The following is an 18,707-nucleotide window of genomic DNA, read 5'->3' on the forward strand; positions in this document are numbered from 1 at the left end:
GGATGGCTACCCCATCTTTACTCTAGGGTTTCATTGGCTGTCCACAGAGGTGTGAGGGGCAGATGGGGGCCCATACTGCCACCATCATTCTAACCCAGTCATGCTGTTGTTTGTCAATTTCTTTGAGGGACAGGTCAGATTCGAAAAGCATAACAATGTTTTAAAACAAAAATCCTAGTTAAGACAGGATTTCCTTTCTTTTCACATAGCCGGTGAAACCGTTAACAATCAGGGACCAAAGTAACAACTCTTTTTTGTCTGCATTCCAGCCATATAGCAGATAGACAAGTCAAAGATTAGTAGAGCGAAGAACAAGTATTAGTGCTTCATAGAGAATGAGAACAGAACATGCCCTAGCAGGTAAGTCACCGAGAGGGTGGTACAATGGTAAGTACTGAAAAATATGTTACTGCTGGGTGCCTTTGTGGGGAAGCTTTAGACTAATCAGAAACAAGCATCTCTCAAGTTGAACAAGAATCTCACAAATTGTTATTGTCTGCTAACTTTATTAAGCTGAGCAACATCCTACAACCATCTAACACCGCTCCTGCTAGACAAAAAATAGAAGGGAGCCTATGTGAAAAAGTCATAGTTAGAAATATAGTATGCACCCAGTCCAGGCAGGAACCACCACTCTAATCAGGGTAAGCTAGATACACACTAAAAGATAATTTGTGTTCATCCTCTAGCAGCTTGCAATAGAGCAGTCAGGCTTATCTAAAGAAGCAATGTTTAAAGTATTTGTGCAACAAACAAACAATATAACACAATAATAGATTATTATATTCTGAACAATTCAAGACTGAAACAACAGAAATCCAACGTATGGAATCTAAGATATTGAATTTGGCCCCATACTTTGCTAAGCATTTTAATGGCATTCTGGAAGGCTTACTCACTATCCCCACTTGCGCAGGGGCTGAGGATTGCCAATCAGCCTTATTGACCGTCCCCAAAAGCTTTTCAGTCTTTGATTTTGACCCAAGGGAGGCCCTGTGAAAAGTCATAATTGAACAGTTTACCCCAAGCTCTCTAGTGTTGCAGGGATTCTGCACATACACAGAACTATGCGCAGGAAAAGAGGACCTCGGTGTATATGGGTTGTACCTTCCTACCACCTTAGTACCCAAAAGCCCAAAAGAGACTAGCTATAGTGTCTCATTCGTTCTCCTACATAATCACAAAGCTACTAATGATTAGACAACCCGGAAAACAACACTCCCAATTCTCTCAGGAATTGTGGGAGCAAGACATACCCTTTCGCTCACTCACTCTTACTTGTCCATAATAAGGATTGGCAGAGTCACTGTAATAGTTCAAAATGTTTATTTTAACTATTGTGCTCTATAATGCAGTATACGAGCCACTACCAGCAGCAAAATGCATAAACCTAGCACAGTTAGCATTGTTACAATACGATAGAATATAAGAGGGGATGTCATTATATACAGACAGTGGAAAAAGGACTATAAGGGCTAACCACCCTCCCCTTGGTAAGTTGCTTTTTCAGCAGACCCCATACCTTAAAGCACAGCCCTTCTCCATGGAAAGGGTTCTCTCCTGGGTGCGTGAGTGAACAGCATGCATCCCTGTAATATAAAACCACGAGCTCTCCAGCAGTGCAGCTGTGTTTAGCATGTTTTGTCTAGGTGCTAGGATCTGACCAGAACAGAATAACAAGGGGCATTGTTTATCGTTCTTCTACATCGTGTTCAGACTAAACTCCAGGAACTAGCAGAACGTAGATTTTTAGATATGGGTACTCAGACACACCTTTCCTTTCTGTGTTGTGGAGGGAATGCACAAACTGTAGCTGTCACCCACCCCAGATGTATTTTGAAGATAGTATGTTAAGCACGCAGAGCAGTATGTGTAGAGAAATGTCCACTTTCTAAAAGTGGGATTTCTAACACAGTAATTTTAAATCCAACTTCACCAGTTAGGAGAATTTATCATTACCATTCCAAAGATATGAAACACGAACAAGCTACTCCTGTCTCATCAGGAATTACACCTTAAAGGTGTATTAAGCATTCCCAATGCTAGTCTATGAGAGGAGCAGGCCTCACACACACAACACTCCCCCCTAAACACACTGCTAAAACAGAAAGGGTAGACCAAATGAACCTTTGTGTGACTAATACAAGAGTTAAACTTTTTCAGGATTCCGTATCTGAAGGAAAACAAAGACTAGCATCTCTTTCAAAACCTGAGAAATTATGAAAGCATTCAACATCCTCTGCTAGGGCCTTTTCACAAAGGTAAACTTAGGTTACAACCAACATTACGAAGGGTTTGCTAGTAGGTGTAAGCCCATATTCAGGAATGAAAATCTTCCCTACGAGCATCGAGACCTCCTCAGCCGTAAACCCACAAATATGTTGCATGGATGGGTGTTTCTCTGTGTGGCTTGTCTTGAAAGTGACTATATGTGTGTGTAACATTAAAATTAGCTCCGCAAACTATAAACGCAAGCCCACACAAAACATCCCCCAGATGAAATTGGCCAGACTTGTCCCAAGTCTTTAATGTTCTATTTAATTTCATTTTCATAACATCTTTTGCTCCTTAGTCTCCCTTTAAACAAATAAATTGCAATGTTCTCATATTAATGTTGTACATGGAATTCCCAGTCCAGTACATATCCACACAGCTGATACTGCAGCACTTAGCAGAGACTGTAGACCGAGCATATTGGCCATTCAATCCACAGATATGTTTAACAGTAAGGGAGGCAGAACAGAAATGTCATACCTTTGGAGCACTGACACAATAAATATGAAAAACGTCTTCCAAGGATTATTTCCACTCAATGGTACTTCTTATTTGTCTGCAAATGCATATTTCTATGCACATATTTAATATATCTAATCATAAAATGAGTTCAACAGAGCATAATGAAAATAATGATCAGAAACTCTAGTATAACATGCAATGGAGTCTCATCGCACATTACATTTTCATATTTTCCCCTTTTCAAAACAGCCAGTTACTTCAGCCGTGAAATGACCTTGAGATCATTCCTAAACGTAATGTGGAATTGTAACGTTGCAAAGGACCACAAACTTTCCATATTTTCCTTTTTCCGATGGCTCTAAAGATTATCTGCCTAGATGCATCACTGAATCCAAGATGCAGTAAATTCAGCAGCATCAAGAAGCAAATGTGTTCCTTGGCGCATCCTAGACAAATAAATGTACAAACATTTGCAGTTTAGACTTATTACCAGCCCAGCTTTTAGACTAGACAGAATAAATCTTCCATTTCTTTCTGTAACAACAGAGCAAGAGGTTGATGTAGAGCTAGTCCAATTCGACAGCACTGAAAGTACATAGACCTAACCGGCACTGAAGCTCATCTGTCTCGACACAGACTGTTATATTATTCTGTTAGTTTGTTTTAAATCCAGCACTGCACACAGTGTTTCCTAAGCACACAAATGGAGCGCATAGGCATCTTATTCATAATACATGATATTCCAAACCCTTGGAAACGACAGGTGAATGTTTTTGCATATGTGAGCCATAAAGGACGGGCCTCTATTGTATTATGCATATCTTCCCGGATGTCCTCCCTGCATGTGGAAACAAGTGCTTCAGCGTCCTTGACAAGACGCTGGATGTCTACAACTTGCTGATGTTTTCGCAGGTCAAAGCGAGCATTAATTGCCTTTCCAAAGTGGGAAAGGAAAAGGATCGCCCCATGTTGGGCAGAAGAGGTTTCTACTTGGGAAAAACAAGTATCAAAAGTCCCATTTTCAAATACACATTGTTCTCACGATTTTCTCACGAGGATTATCTACCTTTCACACATTTTGCATTTGTAAATTTGGTAAAGCTGGAGTGCTCTTGGAAGTCTTTTACACAGTGATTTCCCTAAAAAGCTTAGCTTTTATCCAAACCGAGAAGGAAACATTGGAGGGTAGATTTTAATCCTTACAAACATAAAGCTTGTAGATGGTGTGAATTGGCCTGGCCAGTCGGTATCTACAGGCCTGTAGGTGTGGCGATCAAGACAACATAGGACACACTCGGTGGCTGCCCGGCTAGTGGTCACATGCAACCCAGCCCTTTCTTTTATACCCTCGGGCCGAGCCCAACCACGAGGGGTGCATGCAGCTACATTGTAGTGGAGAGGCAGAGTGTCTCTCTACATCCCTCCCTTCTTTTAGTTAAGAAAAAAAACATAGACAGATAGGCATGAAAGTGTCAACACATAAAGTCTCTCAACCTCTGGCTGGGCACTGGATTAGGCCGCAACAGGTACAGTCGACATCTCGGCTATCCAACTGCATCATGTTCACTACTGAGATTGGCATCCGTGACGCTTCCTGAGGGCACCACTGGGAGTTCCAGGGACAGGTCGTCCTCCCTGCTGTATTCCGGTGTTACCACCCCAGTCAGTTGGGGAGGAGGTGTCGCACCCTGGCTGTCTGCTATGTCTGGAAGATCATCGTCACTTTCCAGCCCACTTTCTTCTCCTCATGTGGTGCTTGCTCAGCAGCATCAACAGGTATGGCATTGAATCAGGACACATTCCTCACCACTGTATGCTAACCGCGCTGGGATGTTATCATGGTGCCATTCACCCGTGTCACCGTCCACACTTGTGGTTCACAGGGAGTGCAGAACTACCATCCAGGGTGGTGATCTTTTAGCACTACACAGGTCCCTACTTGCAGCGCTGGAATCTGTGCTTGCGATCCTTGGTGGCCTTTTCATTAGTTGTCTGTTGTTTCTGTTGCGTCTTTTCTATGTCCAGGCTGGGCGGAACCCACTCAGTGTACTCACGGATGACGTCCCGTGGTGGCGGTTTGAACAATAGAGTGGCAGGGGCACATCCTGTTGTGGAATGAGGGTCTGTTTGTATACCTGCAGAAATTGATGAAGGCACTCTTCGGCATCCTGGCTTTGATCCACTCCAATCCGGAGAGCTCGATTCAATATCCTCATAAATCTCTCCACCTCCCCATTGCCTTGTGGCCATTGGGGTGTGATTCAACGGTGTCTTATAGCCCTTTGTGCCAAAAAATCATGAAAGTCTTGCCCCAGGAATGGGGGTCCATTGTTGCACTTGGGGCCAGATGTTCGACCATTCTGTTTGCCAGTCGCAAATTGAGCAGAATTGCGACTCACAATTTGTGACTCGCTAAACAGAATGTCTCAGACACTGTTTGCAATTCCTAATGGGGTCACAAATTGCATGCCTCATTAATATTCATGAGGCAGTCACAATTTGCGACCATATTGAGAATGGCTAGCACTCCAAGGGATGGTGGTCAACTGGGGTCAGCTGACCACCATGGCTGGGACTGCTTTGTAAATAAATCAGTTTTTTTTTAATGCAGCCTGTTTTCCCTAGGACCACTGCTGGCCCTTAAAAAACTATTTTCGCACACACTCATAAAGGGGAAGGGGTCCTCTGGGGACCCTGTCCCGTTTGCAAGTGCTTGACCACTTACTTGAGGTAGGTAGTTAACTGCGAGTGTATTGCGACCGCAAATGCAGTCGCAAAACAATGGTACATGGCATTGACACTCGCTATTAGGAAGGGACCCCCATTCTCAATAGTGTTAGTCGAAAAATTGCGTTTGTACGTGCCTGAACACTTTTTTTGCGGACGCAAATGGGCCAATCTCCTGCTTGAGACCGGAAAAAAGGGTCGTACATCTGGCCCTTATTGGAGTCCGAGCAGTGCAAAGGTTTTTCCAAGTACAGGCAGTACGTGGACAAAAGCAGTGGTATGCACCAGTGCTACTATGGGGAATTTGCAAAACCACAGTGTTTCACCCATCTGGGAAACTCCCGAAATCTATAATGATTTTTGTCCAGGGCGTTAGGGACGGTTCTTCTGTCAACACGGGTGCAGGTGCGGGGTCTCTGATAGTGATTGTGCAGGGATGGCAGCATCTGATCTCTTCATCCACCAGTTCATCGATGCAGGGAAACCACACTTTTGCGCTGAGCCTCTCCTTTGCTCTTGCCACTTCTTGGTGGCCCTGATGAGCAAGCGTGACCATCCGGCTGTGGAGGCTTTTCAGGGCGACTATCCTCAGTCTCTGTAGAACCAGGCCGGATCCACTGGTGCTTAGTTCGTGCCACACTCTCCAGAGTTGATGACGTGTGTTCTGTTCATCTGCCACTAATGACTTGGAACCGTCGAGGAACCAGTGCTATTGCCCTTGAGCCAGGGTCTCTTTTAACTTTACGAGGGTGTCATCCGCATCCGTGGCACTTCTTATGTCTTCTCAAGTGACAGCTACTGGGCAGGCGTTGAGCTCTAAAATGTTTATGAAGCATTCTGTGCGCTCTTTGTCATAGTTTGTCCGCTTGGGTGACCCAGTGACTGGTGTTGTGACAGAAAATCAGCGGGATTGTCATCCCTTGGTCTGTAGATTAGCTGGAATGTGTATGCCTGGAGCTGTACTGCCTATCTCTCTATACTCGGTGGTGGAAGGTGGGACGATCAGTTGAATAGAGGTAGAAGCGGTTTGTGGTTGGTCACCACCCACAATTGGTGGCTGCAGAGGTAGAGGTGGAAGTGTTCCATGCTCACCTGATGGCCAGGGCCTCCCGCTCTATCTGTGCCTAGCGGGTCTCCATAGGAGATAGTGAACTACTGGCATATGCAACTGGAACACGGACCCCCTTGGCATTCTCCTGTAGCAGGACAGCCCCGAGTCCTACCTGGCTGGCATCCACGACAAGTTCATTTCTTTTTCCTGGATGGAGTAGGCCATGGTCGTTTGGTCCAGCAGCGTTTTCTTGATAGTGTTGAAAGAAGTTTCTTTCTTGGGGCCCCAGGTCCATGGTACACTAGTCTTCATGAGTTGGTGCAGCGGTTCTGACAACGTGGCCAGACTGGGATGAATCTCCCGCAATATGTTACCATACCGAGGAAACTCCATATCTCTGTCGGGTTCTGTGGGACAGGGGCATTGCAGATGACCTCCGCCTTACGGGGAACAACTTGGAGTCCATCTTGGGAAAAGACGTAGTCAAAGAAGTCAATTGAACTCTGGTAGAATGAGCATTCATTCCGGTGCATGGTGAGGCCGCAGTATGCAGGGCATTGGAGGGTGGCCCGCTGTTAGAAATGGGGGTCTCTAGTTGTCAGAGGTAGGTACCTTTGTCCAAGTAGGGACCATTCTTCCTAGTCAGGGTACGGGGAATACTCTTCTAAAATAGCTCCTGCTCACCCCCTTGGAAGCTTGGCATGAGCAGTCAGGCCTATCTCAGAGGCATTGTATAAAGCATTTGCACATAACCAACAGTAATATAGTGAAACCACTACAAAAGGACACCACACCAGTTTAGAAAAATATCCAATATGTTTATATATCCAAAACGACACCAAAACGATAATAATCCAACATACAATACTTACAAATATATATTTTGTAAGATATCTTTAAAAGTGCAGAAATGCCTCAAAAACACAGTTTGTAAGAGTCGGTAGCTCTATCCGGGGTACTGCGATGCTGAAAACAACAGTTCCAGCCGACCCCATCAGTACAGACCAACAAAAGCGTGAACAGACTCGATAATAGTACTTTTCTCATTGTGGCTGGCACGTTGGTGCAAGTCGGTCATGGCAACCGTCGCGGTTGTGTTGCAAAATGGAAGCGGTGCAGGGTGCAGTGCCCTCCCGATGCAGTGCAGGCTGCGGCTTGGTGACGATCGTCCAGATGGCATTGGTGAGACCAAATTTTACGGTGCAGGGCGAGGCAGTGCTCAATGGGGTGCTAGCTGGTTGCGGTGCAGGCGACAGAGCCGGTAGCGGGAGCTGGCGTCGGTTGTCCGAGACTGCTGTGTGGGACGAAGCCATGCATCGGGAAAACTTACGAGCTGTTCCCCCAGCCATGATGCCATCACAGGTGTCGAAGTCAGCTGCAGTGACGGTGTCATTGAGAGCAGGATGGCGAAGTGAAGTGAGGCGGTGCGGAGTGCGGTGCCCACAGGTCACAGTGCAAGTAGCGGCTCAGTGGTGGTGGCGTCGGTCGTCGGTGAGAACAGGGTTGAGGTGCGAGATGTGGACTGCTGTGCTGTCAGGACACAAAGCCAGCGATGGATTCGGTGACGGAGTAGGCTATGTTTTCCTTCTCTGGGTTCCTGAAGCGGTACCCAGAGGTTGGTGAAGTCTTTGCAGTCCCTGAGACTTCAGAACAGGAGGCAAGCTCTAATTCAGAGAGTGTCTGTGCTTAGTCCAAACCAGTTCTGGCCTCCACGGCCTCCCAGCTTCCTGGCAGGAGGTGGAGACAGATTTGTTCAAGACAGACCAGGCCCATTCAGGTGCAAGGAAATCTCCTCCCACTACTCTAAATGCAGCCCAGGTCTATTAGGCCAGCCTTGACTCATCCAGGAAAGCCAGGACACACCTCGACCCACCCAGTGGCTGTCTGAAACCCAGCAGAGGCACACAGGATGGGTAAGCAACAAAATACATACTTTCTAAAAGTGGTATTTTCCAACACAGAACATAAACATCATCCTCACTAAAAGATGCATTATTACATTTTGAGTCCATGCATACTAAACTCCATTTCCCTATCTTTTCCCAATGGGAAGTTATGCTTATAAGAGGTTATAATTAAAACTCCCGTTCTTTCCTATGGGACAGATAGCCCTGCAGTGGTGAAAACTAAATACACTGTAATTCACCACCAGGACATGTTACACACATCAGTACATGTCCTACCTTCAACATACACAGCACCCTGCACACAGGGATACCTTGGGCCTATCTTTGGGGTGACTTATATGTAAGAAAAGGGAAGGGTAGGGCCTGGAAAGTGGGTGCAGTTGCCAGGTCAACATGGCAGTTACAAACTGCTTGCAGATCCTGCAGTGTCAGGTCTGAGATACCTTTTTAGGGCTATTCATGTGGGTGGCACAATCAGTGCTGCAGGCCCACTAGTAGCATTTGATTTACAGGCCCTGGCACACTCAGTGCACCTTACTAGGGGCTTACCAGTAAATCAAATACGGCAATCATGGAAACACCAATCCATAATAACAATTTACAAGGAGCACTTGCACTTTAATACTGAACAGCTGTGAGAAAGTGCGCGAAGACATTAAACCAGCAAAAATAGAGTCAAAACCGTAGGTCAGAAAGCAAAAAGACAGGGGAAACACACCAAAAGAAGCCAAGTCTAACACCCGCAGTCAGACATGTTACTCCTCAAGGCTCTGGGAGTATATGAGGATGTTGTCGCTCAAGTTAATTACTCCTCCCAGGCCCAGGAGGATCTCCTTGATCGCATTCTGGAACACCTCAGCTGCTGAGGAAACGCCGAAGCTGCGCCGGTTGTATCACCTGAGGCCCACGTGCATTGAGAAAGTTGTGATGTATCAACTTTCTGGGCGCCAACTCCAGCTGGTGGTATCCGGAGGTTAAGCCGAGTTTGGAAAACCACTGGGTGCCGTTTAAGTCTGCTATGATGTCATCCATCATCAGGCCTCTCTCATTGGATGGCCTGGTTGGAGAGCCTCATGTCGACGCATAGCCAGATGGCTCCCGGCTGCTTGGGCTTTGGTGCGAGGCCCAGGGAGTGGGAACCAACACCGTCTCGATGACGCCTTGGTCTTCCTGGTTCTGTAGCTCCATCTCCACGAGGAGGCAGAAATGAAATGGGAAGCGCCTGTGCCTGAATGCCGTAGGCTTGATGGTTTTATCGATGTGCAACATCACCTTGTGATCTTTGAGTTTTCCTAGCCCCTGGAATAGTTGGGGAAAATCATTTAGTGTATCTTCTGCGTGCGTGTCATGGACTTGTTTTGCGAAGAATACCAACTCTAGATCCTCAGCAGTGTGTCATCCAAGCAGCATCTCTTTCTGGCCTTCCGTGACGTGGAACTTGGTTCTGATGGAGTGCTCAGCACTGGTGATGTCAACTTCAATCACTCCCATAAGCGGTAGGGGTACAGTACAGCCATAGGTGTATATCTTGGCCGAGCTGGGAGTGAGGGCTGATAGAGGGGAGAGTTTTCCGTACTGGGTTGAGTCCATTCTGTTCACAGATGCTACTGTGTTTATCAGGGCCTGCACAGTGGTGTCATTGATGTGCACGGTGCACAAGGGTATGGGACGTATCTTGAGACAAGACCATCCAGCAAACGATATTATGAAGACGTCATTGTCATTGTCTTCAAAGTGGGCAGTGGCTCCTCGCACCTGGGGTGCTTCTGCGGGGGGGTCCTCTAGTGTCAGGTGACGTAGAATCATGGCATGTCCTCTTGATGTGCCTCCACTGGATCGCCCTCCTCCTCCGAAGCAGACACTAGCTTAAAGATTAATCTTGCTGCACTTGGAGCAAGTCTTCCCTTTTGCTGGGAACCGCTCCTGTGACTTGTGGTCAAAACCACAATATCCACACTTCCCAAGGTGTCTGCTGGTACGTGGTCTGCATGTGCAGTGGCCCGGGGGTCGTTGCACTGCATCCACTGTCTCTTCTTTAATGAGGGTTGGCCCTCGGTGATGGGGTAGCAGCATTGCTTCCAACTCTGGCAGCTTCCATTTCTTCCACCTGGCTGTGGGACAGTCCCAGGATGAGGACTTCATCCATGGAAATCCCTGGTTGGCAGAGGATTTGGTGTCTCAGCGTGACAGACTTGCACCCCTGAATTATTTGTGCAAGGATCTCTCCGGTCAATCAATGTTCGTGCACATGTGTGCAAGCCTTCTTAACCTGGCGTCTCTGCATCTGTCTGCCTGGCTTGCCGCAGCTTGAACCGTTCATAGTCTGGGTTCATTTGAGGTTCGGAGTGCCTGTTGAGGGAAGCAAACGCTGCGTCATAGTCATTTTCATCTCCCGTATCCAGTAGTGTCTCAAAAAGTTCATAGAGCTCATCACCTCCAAAGTGCATCAGCAAAGAGTGCTTTACAGCCCCATCAGTCTATCTTGTGCCCCTGAAATAGTGGTTGAGGCGTCCCAACCAGAGCTTTCACCTGGGCACGGATGAGGCAGGGTCGGCGAGCTGGCTGAAGGGTGGTATTGGCATCATGGAGGCATGCGAGAATGCAGTGGGGGTGGTGGATCTCCCATGTTCGCAGTACTGCGGACCTCTGTTGTCAGGGAGGCAGGGTGCAGGAGGGGGCTCTCAGTGTGGGTGAGGTGCTACTGCAATGCAGCAGCCCGCTTAGCAGGGGACTGAACTTTAGATTTGAGTAGGGGCCTTCCTTCCTTTGTTTTTCTTTTCCTCCTATTTTTTTCAGCAGCCCAGAACGTGGGTGTGGCAGGGTGTCTCCTCCTGGTGTTGCTGGGCTATTAAACTGGTGCCTAAGGTGATGAGGGGCACAGTGAGCTGATTGTGGGCTCCTTCCCCAGGTCACACGTTTGTTTTTTTATTTACTTTCTCCCTCTCTCGTTTTCTGTGGGGTGATGCGGCGCAGGGCTGCAGGCCGGCTTGGGCGGTGCGCCGACCACGATGGAGGCAAAAGGCCATGCCCATTCTTCGCATTGTCTGCGCGGGCCCCGGAGCAGGAGCAGTCCGCCGCAGTCACCGGTGCAGCTGCCCGCAGATGTCTTCAGGCACCAGCGTGCTAGAATGAGGCGGGGCTCCTGGCAGCAGGCCCACAGAGCCAATCGTGGACTGCAGCGTGGCGGCAGGAGTGCAGACGAGGGCCTAGATTAATGCTGCGATGATGCCGGTGGTGGCCCGACAGCCACGCAGTCTTGATTCATGTATGCGTCGAGGCAGGAGGGAGGGTGGGGGTCCGGGTCTCTCTCGTCGCCAATGTGAATTGGCATAGCCAGGTGGTATCTACAGGCCTGTAGGCGCGGCAAGCAAGACAACATAGGACACACTTGGTGGCTGCTTGGCTAGTGGTCACGTGCGACCCTAGCCCTTTTATCTATACCCTCGGGCCGAGCCCAACCATGAGCGGTGCATGCAGCTACATTGTAGTGGAGAGTCCGAGTGGCTCTCTACAGATGGGGCCACTAATGAGTACTGCACTCATGCTTAGCTACTGATCCACACAAAATCATAAATTAAGCTGAGCTGTGCATTAAGAAGTACCAGCTCAAGTCTTCTCAATAGAAAAGTAGAACAACTGTCCATATTTTCCAAAATGCAAAGATTAAACATATGGCCATTTTGCAAACAAACATAATTTTTATACAAACATCACAGGACAGGATCAAATGATGTTTCTTTGTTGATTCTCTGGCACAGTGATTAAAGAGGCCATTTACAACTTGTTTCAGTTTCTACATACATTTTTGCAGAACAGACAATGAACAAAACCAACTTCATCTGTTTTATCTGTTTCGTTTCAAGTTGAAACATCACAAATATAAAGTGATTTGTTCTTACCTCCACAAGCTGTCTAAACCAGGACTGTTGCAAACACTGCACATAATCTCTATGTCGCTGGGAAATAATGTTGAGTGCTTGATGTTAAAGTATAAAGCGCACTGAAAGCAATTGATCAGCGATACTTTCTCTCCATAGTCACAACCACACTCCATTTTTAAAATAAAGTATTTTTTTTCCTCTCAAAGTTTTAATAAACAATATTTTGTCGATGCCGCTTCTTAGTAAACAACGTTTTGATTGGATAATCTCTGTTGAACAACAGTTAAACATTTAAGAATAATGAGGGGGAGTTAGCCCGTGGCAGTAGCTGCTGTCTGCAGGCAATTTTGTTTCGTGCAGTTACCTTGACCTTGCTTAGTTTAATGTAAATACATTTCAATTGCTATTTTTCTTTGTTTATGTTTTTGTCAACAAAAGAAGTGCATCGCAAAAAATCAAACATTATTTTTCTACCTGTTTCTGCCTGTTTTATTTCCCACCTCTGGAGGCCAGTTTTTAGGGCAGGGGGCTGCTGCTGGTGCCTCTGTTACTTTCTCCAAAGCTACCAGTCAATTTCAGAAGGCACCAATGAGCTTAAGGAGAGAGCGGACAGAAGAGAGAGCTAGGCAGAGAGAGACATAAGATAGCCAGGGCCGGACTGGAATCTCAAAGCAGCCCTCGCAAATTTTGTGAGACCAGCCCCCATATGGTGCATAGCGAGCGAGCGCAGCGGGCAAGCCTGACCACTGCTAATGGGGTTGGGGGGGAGTTTTCCCCCAAGAAAAGTGAAAGAAACTATTAATCCAGTATTGAATAGTTGAAATGCAGCACAGCAACAGGAACAACTGACACCAAGACAGCTCCAGTACAACTGGCCAGTCTCAGCCCAGATTCTAGTCCATGGTTCCAAATGGAATTAGAATGTATAACAAAAGATAACTCATGTGGCACAAAGTAGAAATCAGCATATAACATATCCCCCTTCTATACAAAAACAACAAAAATGGATATATATATACTGCAATTAATTGTAACTGAACTATCTAACAAAATCTGACAATTTCACAGGAAAAGATCTTGCACGAGTGGAATCTTTTACTCTATGAGCAACTGAATCATTATGTGATCTAGTGGTATCCAGACCCTTGGAAGTTACCTGTTGGGAGCAACCATCCAAACGTACTTTTGTAAATCCCTATAATCACATTCTGTCCGGGATCTAAAATTCGTAGGACATCTAGAAACCCGCCTGATATTCCAAAGCTTACCATCCTGGGTTATAAGAGAATTCTTGAATACTTTGGTGATCTTAATGGGTTTATAAAACTTACTCATGCATTTCCCTAAGAAACCAGGTTTTTTTACTCTCACCCATTCCCCTACATTAAAATGGTGTTCCTTAACATTCCACTTACGGTCATACCACTCCTTGTTCTTTATTTGTTTTTCCTTAACTCTAGTGCTGGTATCATTTATATCCTGGACATTCCTTATCTTATTGTCACACTTCTCTTTAAGCCACCATGGACAAATATAAGAAGCAGGATCCCTGCCCCTTAACAGACAAAAGGGACTGACTTCCGTAACTGAATGTGGCGTAATTCTATATGTCCACAACCTTTCCCTTAATTCTCCTTTCCAATCCTGAGAGTGCTTAAGAACCTCCGACACGTAACCCATTAACACACGATTGAAACGTTCAACCTGACCATTTTCATGTGGCGCATACAACGCCGTGGTAACATGTTTGATCTGGTGACACTTAAGATATTCCTCCATATCTTTCGAAGTCAACTGCACCCCATTATCAGTCACAATGACCGAAGGACAACCTTCCCTTGCAAAAATTTATTTAAAGAAATCCAAAACTCTAGTAGTGGTGGCCATTGATACAAACTTTACTTCTGGCCATTTAGAATGATAATCTACCAACACAAGAGCATACCGTGAATCCAACGGCAAATTCAAAAAGGGGCCAGAAATATCAAAAGCCAGTTTCTTCCATGGTTCTTCTGGCCAAACTGTGGGACTAAGAGGAGGAATATTGACCTTAAGCATTTTATCATTTGATATGCAAACATCACACTCTCTAACTACCCTGTCAGCCATGCGATCCATCCCTGGCCACCAAAAATAAGTTCTCATTAACCGCTTCATGGCAGACATTCCTGGATGTGATTTGTGAGCCAAATTGAGAATCATCCCTCGAACTCCAAAAGGTGGTACACATTTACTAGCTTTATACACAAAATCCCCTTCTAACCCCAAATCATCCGCCACATTATACAAAGGCATAAGTTCTTCTGACACATCTTTCCTGTTTGGCCATCCTTCCACAATAAATTTCTTCACTGACTCCCATAGAGAATCATTCTCCTCACTAGATTTCCATGATTTCTCTGAAATGTCAGCAAATGCACCTACTACAACATCCTGAATGGTTGTGACAATATCGGCTTCCTCATCTTTTTTACTAGGAAAAGAATCACAGGGATGACGTGACATAAAATCAGCAGTTACATTTTTCTTCCCTGGTACAAATTCTGTTTTAAAACAATATTCTTGCAATCTCGATGTTAACCTTGCAATCCTGGCAGTAGAATTCCAACCTCCTCCTGGAGAAAGTATGTTAACCAAAGGTTTATGATCTGTCCTCAATGTAAACCTTCCACCCCAAATGTAGTTTCTATAATGCTCAATCGCCCATACACATGCCAACAACTCCTTTTCTATGACAGCATATCGCCTTTCAGTTTCATTTAGTGTTCTAGACGCAAAACACACATTCCATTCTTCATTGCCTGATTTCTGCGATAAAACACCACCAATTCCATACAAGCTGGCATCTACTGTAATTACACAATGTTTGTTAATACAAAAAGGTCTTAAAATGGGAGCATTGACAATATCTTTCTTGATCACCATAAACGCCTGTTGTTGTTCATCTGACCATTCAAAATTGGCCTTTTGCCGCAATAACTTCCTTAAAGGCTCCATTTTATTCTCAAAATTTGACACAAACTTCGAATAATACTCGCACATTCCTGCGAAAGACAATAATTGTTCCTTAGTCTTGGGCGAGGGAGCATTTAAAATTCCATCTACGTTGGATTTTTTCGGAATCACCCCATCACCCGTTAGTGTATGCCCCAAATACTCCACACTTTTTTAAAACATTTTACACTTATGAGATTTAAGGGTTAAACCATTTCTTTTTAACCTAAGACAAACTTCCTCCAGGTGTTTTAAGTGCTCTTCATTATTGTGTGAAAATATTAGGATATCATCCTGAAAGCACTTCACGAAGTTGTCAATGTCCTTGAAGATGTTGAACATTATTCTTTGGAATACCGATGCCGCTGAGGCCAAACCAAACGGCATTCTGTTATACTGAAATAACCCTTGTGGAGTTATAAACGCTGTTAGCATTTTCGATTCCTCCGTGAGAGCGACTTGGTGATATGCTGACCTTAAGTCAAAAGTCGAAAATACTTTTGCCCCTTCCAACAATGACACCACTTCATTTATATTGGGTAATGGGTGACAATCAACAATTATTTCTGAATTCAAAGCTCTCAAATCTACACACAACCTCAAAGACTTATCTGGTTTCCGGACTAAAACAATGGGCGAAACCCACTCAGATGAATTAATGGGCTCTATTATGCCTTCTGATACCAAATCTTTTAACATAGTTTTCAACTCGTCCCTTACATTTATGGGTACTGGTCTAATCCTTTGTCTAACTGGTGTGGCATTATTCTTAAATTTAATCTGGTGAGAATAATCCTTAAGTTTTCCCAACGATTCGGAAAAAACTTCTTTGTACGAATCTTTTATGAATTTTTCCATACTCTCACATCCTGTAAACGAGATGTAATTATCATTAACAGACTCATCCAACACCACCGGATCCTTAAGTCTTGGATTCAACATTATTCCAAGTTTCCACTGATCCTTCCAGCCCAATACATTTATGCCCTTGACTGCAATGTACAACTTAATATTTGCCGACCTATTTTTAAAAGTCACTGATGTTTTGAAAAATCCCACCATGTCTATGCGTGAACCATCATAACTCAGCGGGTTTATGTCTGGTGGCAACATCTCATTGACATCGAAGACCCTTGCAAGCTTCTCTTCAAAATACTGTTTACCAATAATGGTCCATGGTGATCCTGAATCAGCCATAAGATCTAAATCTACCTCTGAAACACGAACCACACACGAGAGGATTTTTGACAGGAATGTTCTCATTTTCTTCCAAATCAACCATGCCACCCAAAACCGACACCACAAAACCTGTATTTTGTGGCCTGTCTAGATTATCTCCCTCAATTAAATCTTGTGCAGGCCCTTGTAACGTACATGAAATTCTGGGGCGATATTGACCTGAAAATTTTCTTTGATCCCTGCACATGTTAACAAAATGACCAACCCTACCACAATTCTTACACTCTCTCTTTAAGGCTGGACATCCAGGGAATGATGCCATGTGGTTCCTGTTTCCACATCTGTAACAGGCCACACTCTTTCCCCACCTTTTGAAGTTAGAATTACTTACTGAAAGTGGATTATGCACTTCATTCTTACCCTCATCTTGGCGTTTCACAGCAGCAATCTCTTCCGCTTTATCTACCTTGCTATTATTCTTTACCACATGCATCCATTTCTCAGTTTGTTCAAAAGCTTTTGCTGTCGAAATCGCTTCTGATAATTTGGGATCCCCCATCACCCACAACTGTTTTTGTGTTTCTTTACATCTCACATGTACAATGATTTGATCTCTTATCATTTCATCTGTAATGTTACAAAAACTGCAATGTAAACTTAAATTGCGTAAAGCTGTTAAAAAGTCATCAAAAGACTCACTTTCTTCCTGTACCCTCATATAAAACTTAAATCTATTCAGTGCTATATTGCTTCTAGGTTTAAATCTTTTTTCTATTCTAAGCAACCCTTCATTGTACACATTAGTTGCTTCCGCATTTTCTGCAATGGTAATTTGTGGTAACGCTCTAAAAACATCTGACCCTCAGAGCCTAAACAGTGTAACAAAATACTTTTCTTCCGTTCAGCTCCCATCCACTCCCCATCTATGGCCTTCATATAATTTATAAACTCTTCCTTCCACCTGGCCGATGGAAGAGGTGGATCACCTTTCATTTGTAAGAACTTTGCTGGTGGTTCAAACTGCATTTTTTCTCTTTAAATATCCTTAAACCCTGTAACACCTTACGTTAACTTTTTGAACCGTACCCTACCAGCATTTATATACAAGTTTTTTTAAAATATATTTCCTTCTTTGTAATATCTGTGCAATGATCTAACCTTAATCTACAAGAGTCACCTCAACAGGATATGTATATATATATCCTTGACCTGTTTTTTTTCTTTATCTCCTTGACCTGTTCATGTAGTCCAAAGTCACTTCAATACAAAGGCATCGAGTTCACATACATGCAGTTTCTTCCATTAAAAATTCTTGCAATCCTGCACTTGAAGAAAACCAAGACTTCCGATTCTTAAATAAACACTCTTCTCCGACTCTTAAAAATCCTCTGCCAACGAAGACTTTCTTTTAAAAAAAAAAAAAAAAACATTTAAATCCACTTACAATAGTCTAATCCTTGTTTCTGCCCTGAGATACATCCAAAATCTGAATCCGTTGCTCCGAACCGTCACCTGTACCAGTGGATTACAAACGGTGATGAAATTCAGACCTTTTAGAACGTTATACTTCCTTACACTGTAATTATCCTGTTCCAAAATGGCCGCCACGCAAAGCGCGTTCTTCAATAATTATCCTGTTCCAAAATGGCCGCCACGCAAAGCGCGTTCTTCACGTCGATGAGGACTTCCAGCATTCCATCCGGTTCCCAGAATGCACTGCGCAGTTCCAGAAGACGAGGCAATGGCGCAGAACACTCAGCTGAGCCGACACACCAGGGTTCGAAGCAGAATCGCGACGTGCCAGCGTTCCAGGGAGACTCGCGAAGCCCATGCGCAGATTTTCAAAAGATGCAGACCGTGTCCAGTAAGTTAACCAGTCTAATTTGAACCAAGCGTTGTAATTACCTTTTGCTGCTGTGAACCGGATCTTCCAGCGTAGCCCAGCAGACACTTAACATTGGTCTCTTAGACACATTGATTTGCGATCTCTCCCTTGCTATATTCCTTTTCCAGGCAATTTCTTAAATTCGTCCTCCTTTCGCAACAAATACATGAAAGCGGCTTCCAAATAAATAATTCTTCCACGTTCCCTTGACCAAGTAAAGTTACCTCGTTGTCTCTTCTCTTTTTCCATGCATATTTTCTTGCTTTATTCCTTTTTTTAAATAAACGAACTTCTTTAAAATGGGTTCAGGAACATCAATCTTCTGTGCTGCTTCTTAAAGTTGAGAA

The 18,707-nt window shown here is 44.6% G+C and overlaps 1 protein-coding gene across 1 annotated transcript in view; it reads right to left on the reverse strand.

Annotated features, from left to right (window-relative positions):
• The window catches only part of LOC146829043 (gamma-aminobutyric acid receptor subunit gamma-4-like), a 2,063,907-nt gene that overhangs the window by 1,245,215 nt on the left and 799,985 nt on the right, over positions 1-18,707 (reverse strand). The window lies entirely within an intron of this gene.

This window comes from Triturus cristatus, chromosome 5_2, assembly GCF_964204655.1.
Source record: "Triturus cristatus chromosome 5_2, aTriCri1.1, whole genome shotgun sequence".
Taxonomy (NCBI): domain Eukaryota; kingdom Metazoa; phylum Chordata; class Amphibia; order Caudata; family Salamandridae; genus Triturus; species Triturus cristatus.